The sequence below is a fragment of the Myotis davidii genome, unplaced genomic scaffold, assembly GCF_000327345.1.
Source record: "Myotis davidii unplaced genomic scaffold, ASM32734v1 scaffold64, whole genome shotgun sequence".
Lineage (NCBI taxonomy): Eukaryota > Metazoa > Chordata > Mammalia > Chiroptera > Vespertilionidae > Myotis > Myotis davidii.
In genome coordinates this window covers 3200094-3207615 of record NW_006296226.1, presented here as the reverse complement: position 1 = coordinate 3207615, position 7522 = coordinate 3200094, and the positions used below count along the sequence as shown (strand labels likewise).

Sequence of the window (7522 nt, the reverse complement as noted above, 5' to 3'; positions counted from 1 at the left end):
CACTGAGGTTTGACTGTCTGATCGATGCTTCTCTGTCTCTGGATCTGTTTTGTTCATCAGTTTATGTTGTTCAGTCTAGTCCACAAATGAGTGAGATCATGTGATATTTATCTTTCTCTGACTGGCTTATTTCGCTTAGCATAAGGCTCTCCAGTTTCATCCATGCTGTTGCAAATGGTAAAAGTATTACAAGTCTCCTTTTTTCCCCTTTCAATTTTTTTTTTAGAGTGAGTGGAAGAGAGAGGGAGAGACAGACAGAAATATCCATGTGAAAGAAACACATCGATTGGTTGCCTTCTGCATACACCCAACCAGGGCCCAGGCCAGGGAGGAGCCTGCCATGAGAATCGAACCTGGGACTCTTTGGTCTGAAGTCCAATGCTCTATACACTGAGCCAAACCAGCTAGGGTGTACATTTTACTCTTCTAAGCTAGACTAGCAGTTGTGCTCTGGGGAGAAGGAAGAACTGTGCATGCAGGTGAATACCATCAAGAAACCTTGCACCTACTAAAGGGGACCTGATGAGTATCCAATGAAAATCAAGAACACTGAGAAAAGGCAGTGAGATAATGTGCCATTGGATGTTGAAAAAAAGTAGACTGTTTACCTTGATTAGGGGAAAAGTATATGCTGAGGCAAATTGTATTTGTTAATGACTTTTACAGAAGAGTAGACGACTAGAGCTACCTGTAAGGATTTCTCATCATTCTGGGAGACTAGTAAACTCTATCCCCTGACCATATAGGAAATTTGACCAGAAATAGAATTAAGGTTTTTTAATTCCTAGTCTGGAGACCTTTCTTTATTCTAGACTACTTCGTAGGGGGCCTGGGAGACCTTAAGTAAAGCTGATCACCATGATGTTTTGGGGCATTGGCAATCTGGGTTACACAGGCACTCCCGAGTCCTGTCCAGAGCAGTGGCTTTACTTGCAATGGCCTGAGCACCATCATTCTCACCAGGAAGCAGCTGCTTATGGACAAGTTTTGGTACCCTGATACACACAAAAATGTTAATGATTGTGGATTTGTTCCATATCATGAACATCTTCACTTCAATGCAAGCCTGAAGATACTTGTTAGAAATTACTAACAAATAATACTTTGCCAAAGAGTTCAATTTTGTAAGACAGCGGTATGTTTGAACTGGGTTTTAATTTCCCTTGGCTCAAAACTTTTGAGTTGGTTTCAAAATAATCATGTTCTTTTAGCTGGTGGTCTTGAAGAGAGTGTGGTAATAGGTTTTACAGAAGCAAGGATCATAGAATAAATAGATAATTCAAGGTAGAAAGATGCTTTATTCGTGTATGTGTCTTTTAAAATATATATATATATATATATATATATTGATTTCAGAGAGGAAAGGAGAGGGAAAGGAGAGGGATAGAGAGATAGAAACATCAATGATGAGAGAGAATCATTGATTGGCTGCCTCCTGCATGCCCTCTACTGGGGATCGAGCCTGCAACCAGGCATTGTGCCTTGACCAGGAATGGAACTGTGACTTCCTGTATCATAGATCAATGTTCAACCACTGAGCCACACTGGCAGGGCTGTTCGTGTATGTCTCAATCACTTATACAATGGCACTGAACGTAGACACCATATTGACAGAATATAACACTAAAAATTTGCTAGGAAAAGAGAATTTGAAACACAGTTGTAATACTTAGAAAGCCACCCACCATGTGGTCCAGTCTAAGAGAGGCATTGCAATGAAAGAAGTCCAGTTCAGCAACCAAGATAAACTTCAAAATAGTGTAAGTCCTTTACTTGTTTTTTTCTAACTCCACTTCTTAAAATATGCCTTTTCTCATCATTGTTTTCCTTAGAAACCATAACTCTTTTGCACATATTTCTTCAAATTCCCCCTTACACACACACACACACACACACACACACACACACACACACTCGCCTCCCAAGCCTTAGCTCAAATCTATTGTCTTTGCTCTTTCTTCTTGATTTTACATCACTCCTTAGGGAACTAGAAATGGAGAAAGGCCAGGAACACTTGCATATCAGTTTTTGTTGTTGTTTTAAACCAGTGCTTTATAAAAGGCCCATGATTAAAAAAAAGAAAATCCCACATAACTCAGTTCCATTTCCTGCAAATATTTTGTATGATTCAGAAATTGTGTGGGACTTTAACACTACATTAGAAAATTTAAAGGGTTGGGAAAATATCTTTCTAGGATTAGTCATTTAACTTCAGCTAAGGGAAGATTACTGAAAAAGTATAGCATCTAACCAAAGGATGGTGCTTCCATTTCTAGCTCTAGTATTTTCTATCACCTTCACATTTAACATAGGCTTTTGGACATTGATGATGATGATGATGATGATGATGATAACTAATATTAAAATAGTGCTCACTCTATTCCAGATACTTTTCAAGCATTAATGTATATTAGCTTGTTTAATGTTCACAATAACTCTCTAGGGCAGTGATGGCGAACCTTTTGAGCTCGGCGTGTCAGCATTTTGAAAAACCCTAACTTAACTCTGGTGCCGTGTCACATATAGAAATGTTTTGATATTTGCAACCATAGTAAAACAAAGACTTATATTTTTGATATTTATTTTATATATTTAAATGCCATTTAACAAAGAAAAATCAACCAAAAAAATGAGGTGTTATAGGTTCACCATCACTCTGTATTGTTCCATTAGAGACAAGGAAAGTAAAAGTTTGAGGTTAAGTAACTTGTCCAGGGTTATACAGCTATTAGAACTGGTTTATAAACCCAAATTGTCTGGCTCCAGAGTCTACAGTCTAGCCATAGAGATAGACATTCAACATATAAACACAATTAAAAATATAATTTCAAATTATATTAAGTATTTAGTTTGACCCTGAGGAGAGCATCAATATTTGATCCTTTTCAACCCAAGAAATAGCAGCATCACATGATCCAAACTAATACTAGGAAAGTAAAGAAGAAAATGAATTATATAAAATGCAAATCTGCTCAATGTTTTTCAGGTGACTCATTCATAAAATAAACTTAAGCTCCTTAGCATGGAATAAAGGCTTTGCATGATTTGATCTCTCTTTACCCTATGAGTTAAAAGCTGGAACTAGTTGTAGTTTCCCCTAAATAACACAGTTTCATTCCTCAGACCTTTTTCCATGCGTCTTCTGGCTCCTTTTCCCACCACACCAACTTTTGTCTTTATTCCTAGTTCATCAGACTAGTGATTCTAACAGGAAGGGACTTTCTAATTCATTTTGTATCCCCACTGCCTGCTTTCAGTGCCCATAGTGAGTGCTCAGGAAAAAGGGTTTGGGTAAGACATCACCTTGAGTATCAGAATCTTAGATGGACAAGAACTCGTGGTTGAAATCTTAGGCCATTGCATGGTTTTCACCTCTGCCTTGGGAACCACAGGATAACTAGCAAAAAGACACATGGTAAGAAGTTTTTAAAAATGTATTTAATTCATTTAAATGTAAAATATTTACATATGGTTGAACTTTGTCAACAATAAGTCAAATGCAGTGAACCATGGATGCACTAGATGGGTCGTTTTTAAATGGCTGGACCATCCCATCAGTTGTGAATAGTCAGTGAACTCCTGTGGTAAATCCAAGCCGTTGCAGCTGTTCTGAGTTTCCCCTGAAGGGATTTGAGAGACACAGAGCATGGAGACAATAGGCATTTGAGGACGCTGCTTTTTGCAGATTTTGACTCTATTTCAGTGAGTTTGGAATAATTAGCAGATTGAAAACTATAGCTAGACGGGGGGCCAAGGCTGAGGGCTAGATAGGAGCCAAAGCCCCAGTTCTGTTGTTCTTTATAAAAGGAGGATAACTATGGAAATAGAAACACTTGAATATTTACTTGGGAATATCTTATTATATATGTAAACATATGCAGACAAATCCCCAACCCCAGCCCACACACACACACACACACACACACACATTTTCCTTTCTAAGTATTATTATATAATTTCTTTGGAAAGAGAGGACAGAGAGCTCTAGAAATTCTTGAATGAAAACCAAAACATTTGGAAATCTTGTTCTCTGAGCAGAGTTTAGTTGATTTCCCCCCAAAGCATCCCCAGAGGTGACTAATAATGGATTTGTAAGGTGTAAGGAATTTGTAGCATGTATTCCTACTTGCTTTTTATGAGGAAATATTGCTAGCATGTTGACATGGGTTTCCATCAACTTAAGGACCAGAATGGTTAACTGCTGCCTAGAGGAGCTGGTTTGCTCAGATATTACAGTCCGGGGAGAGTATTTTCCAGCCTATCATGATTTTGTAACAGGAAAACACGTAGAATTAGACAATAAATGTGAAATATAACAAACTCCAAAGTCAGTCCATTGTATTTCTAAGCTCAGTTGTTGTGTTCTTCAGCTTTGTGACTTATATTTGGTACTTTCTTGTATTTCTCTCTCTTTATTGAAGTTATTGTGTTCACCTCACTAAGCTCAGTTGTTGTGTTCTTCAGCTTTGTGACCTATATTTGGTACTTTCTTATATTTCTCTCTCTCTATTGAAGTTCTCATTGTCTTCACCTCATCTTCTTCCAAGTTCTGTGAACATCTGTATGACCATTCCATTTTCTTAAGGTTTTTTCCCTCGAGATTATATCTTGTTCCTTTGTTTGGAATCTATTCCTGTTCCTTCATTCTGCTTTCTGTGCAGTAGATAAAACAGCCACCTCTCCCAATCTTGAAGGAATGGCCTCCTGTAGGAGATGAGACATGTCATTCAACCCTACCTTGGTTCTTGGTTGTCTTTCAAACCTTTGTGATTGCTGAGGAGCTGATTTTATTTTTAATGTCTCCTAGGGGTTGAGGGTCTGCCAAAATCGGCCACTGTCCCATCAGGGAAGATCCAGTCAGTCAGCACTTGACTCAGCCTGATTGGAAGCCCGACCCTCAGGTAGAAGCTTTTGAAGTATGCAAATATGTACATTCCTATGGGACCATAAGCCTAAGAGCAAGGCAATGTGGAGGTCTCCCTAGGCAGCAGTCATATATATTAGGGCTCCAGACAAATGTATAAGCTTCTTTCCGAGACATATTAGTGAGCTGCAGGGAGGTGGAGGGAGCAAAGATGGCATCCATCTGCCCTCATTACCTGAGAGCACCTGCTGGCCCCTGGTTGTGTGCCAACCCTGAAGCCTGCCCCCAGGCCAGAGCTCCAGGACGAGCACATAGGAGGCCTCATAAGCAGAAAGACTGTGTTTCAGTCTGCTGTCTGTGCAGTGCCCTGGGGTGCTAGCTTGCCTTGCTGACAACTGTCTCTCCAATTGTTACAGTCCCTTGGCAGCAAAGCACACAGCTCCCTGCCCACTGCAGGCGGGCGATCATGGGGTATCCCCTGGGCAGTAGCAGCAAAAACTGGGGCACCACATGTGTGTCAAAGCCCCCTCTGGGAGATACTGGCCCTTTGGAGTGTGGCAGAGAGAGCATCTAGATGGTGTCTGCCAGGACAAAGAAGGAGAAAAAGCAAGATGGTGCCCGCTGGCTGAAGTGAGGCAGAGAGAGAGCATGAAGATGCTGCCCACCTCCCCATGGGCCTTAGATGATCCATGTCATTCAACCCTACCTTGGTTAGATGTCTGCCCCTCAGGCCCATGCTTTCAGGAGCAAACGAGCCTCCTTCACATAGGTCTGGGCACCTCTGGACCGGCTGCCTCTGTGCTGAGCCCTGGTACCGGTGAGTAGCCCTTTAAGAGACATTTCTCAGTTCTTTGTAATCTTGTGGGTGTTATGGGAGCTCATCTCTCAAGTGCAGAGCTTTAAGCTGGGGTGCCAAGTGTGGGGTTCAAAGCTTTTGCTCTTCAGGGAGAAGCTTTGGGTTTTGAGTTCCCTCCCAAATGTGGGGCTCCGTGCCAGGGATGGGATTTAGGGTGAGACCGTGTCTCAGCCTCTTTTACCTGCTTCCACCTGGGCCTTCTTTTCTTCGCCTGATGCTCAGACAGTTTTTAGGTGTATGTTTTTCAGAGGCCGTTGTTCCATATGAAGGTGCGCACTTGGTGTGTTCTTGGGAGGGGGTGACCCAAGATCTTCCTACATCGCCGTCTTGAACTGAAACCTCCTAAAGTCAGAATACAGTGTTCTTTAGAAATATACAAAAATTTACCCAAGATTCTAAAATTGTCAAAATCAGTATTATGATCAAATCCTGCTATCACTGTAAAATTTTCCTTTTCCCTTCTCTACCCCATCCCCACTATTGGTAACTCTTTCCAGTAATAATGAATAAGAGACACAGGAAAAACAGCATCTGCTAAATCAGTAGTCTTCAAGGGTCTCTGCTCATGTAATTCCTAAAAAAAAAAAAAAAATTGAAAACCCATGTAACCCCCAGCCATCTAAAAAATTTTTGGCAGGATTTTAAAAGATGGCATCTCCATAGTACTATTTTGACATTTTAAAATAAAACTATTTTATCACTTTGGAATGTACCCACTGGGATGAAAATGCCATAGCAAATTGGATTCCTTCTAGAAGTACGCATTTGTGAACAAGAGAGCTGTTTAAAACTTGGCATGGCTTCCTTTCTTAAATCTCTTCCATTCTGCTTCCATCATATAACTCTATTCGAATGCAATATATTTTTATGTCTTAAAGCCTTTTATTGAACACAGCATTGTACTTCTCTGCTACAGAAATTGTAAATATAAATTGAAACTAATTTTTAAATTTTCTGTGACCAAATTGCTATTAGACTGAGTTATTATTGTAATTGTGATTTGTATATAATTTGTCAAACATGTGCATTTTGATACTTATTACACATAAAAAATAAGACACTATTGGAAATTCATCTTTTAATAAGATGGATTATTAATTCATGTATCCATGGATTTTTTTCTTTATCGATTAAGGTATTACATGTGTGTCCTTATCCTCCCATTGACCCACCACCCTACTTATGACTTCAACACCCTGGTGTCTGTGTCCATTAGTTAGGTTTATATGCATGCATAAAAGTCCTTTGGTTGATATTTCCCTCTTACCCCCACCCTCCCCTACCTTCCCTCAGAGGTTTGACGGTCTTATCGCTATTAGAATGAGAGCATACAGCATCAATTTTATTTCTATTTTCATAGGTTTTAGTGCTGATAAACTTCTTCATACAAATGTGTAGATGGGACTTGAAAGAGTCATGTTAAACTGATGTCACTAAATTCTCTGAGTTCCTCTTGAGTTCCATGCCAAAAATGACATGCATTATCTATCATCAAAAAAGTATTATAAATGATCTATTAGGTGATGATTCCCTTAGGTCCTTTTTCAATTTTATTGAAACTGAAGAATTGGAAAACTTATGGCTTGCAAAAGGAGTTGTTACCCAATCATTACAATCATTCACTTTCTCAAATTTCTGGAAAGTCCTCCAAAGAGGCTTTAAAAGGACTGAATAAAAGACTACCCGTTACTATTTCACTTGGAAGCAGTTTGTTCAAATGGATCATGTTTGGGGGGAAATTAAAGTATTACAAGTTTTTATAAAAATTTACAATTCAACAAGTTTTGATTAAATTATTTTAT

General features: G+C 39.4%; 1 protein-coding gene across 1 annotated transcript in view; it reads left to right on the top strand.

Annotated features, from left to right (window-relative positions):
* SVEP1 (sushi, von Willebrand factor type A, EGF and pentraxin domain containing 1) overlaps positions 1-7522 on the top strand; it is a 153843-nt gene that overhangs the window by 34403 nt on the left and 111918 nt on the right. The gene's annotated exons all lie outside the window — the stretch shown is intronic.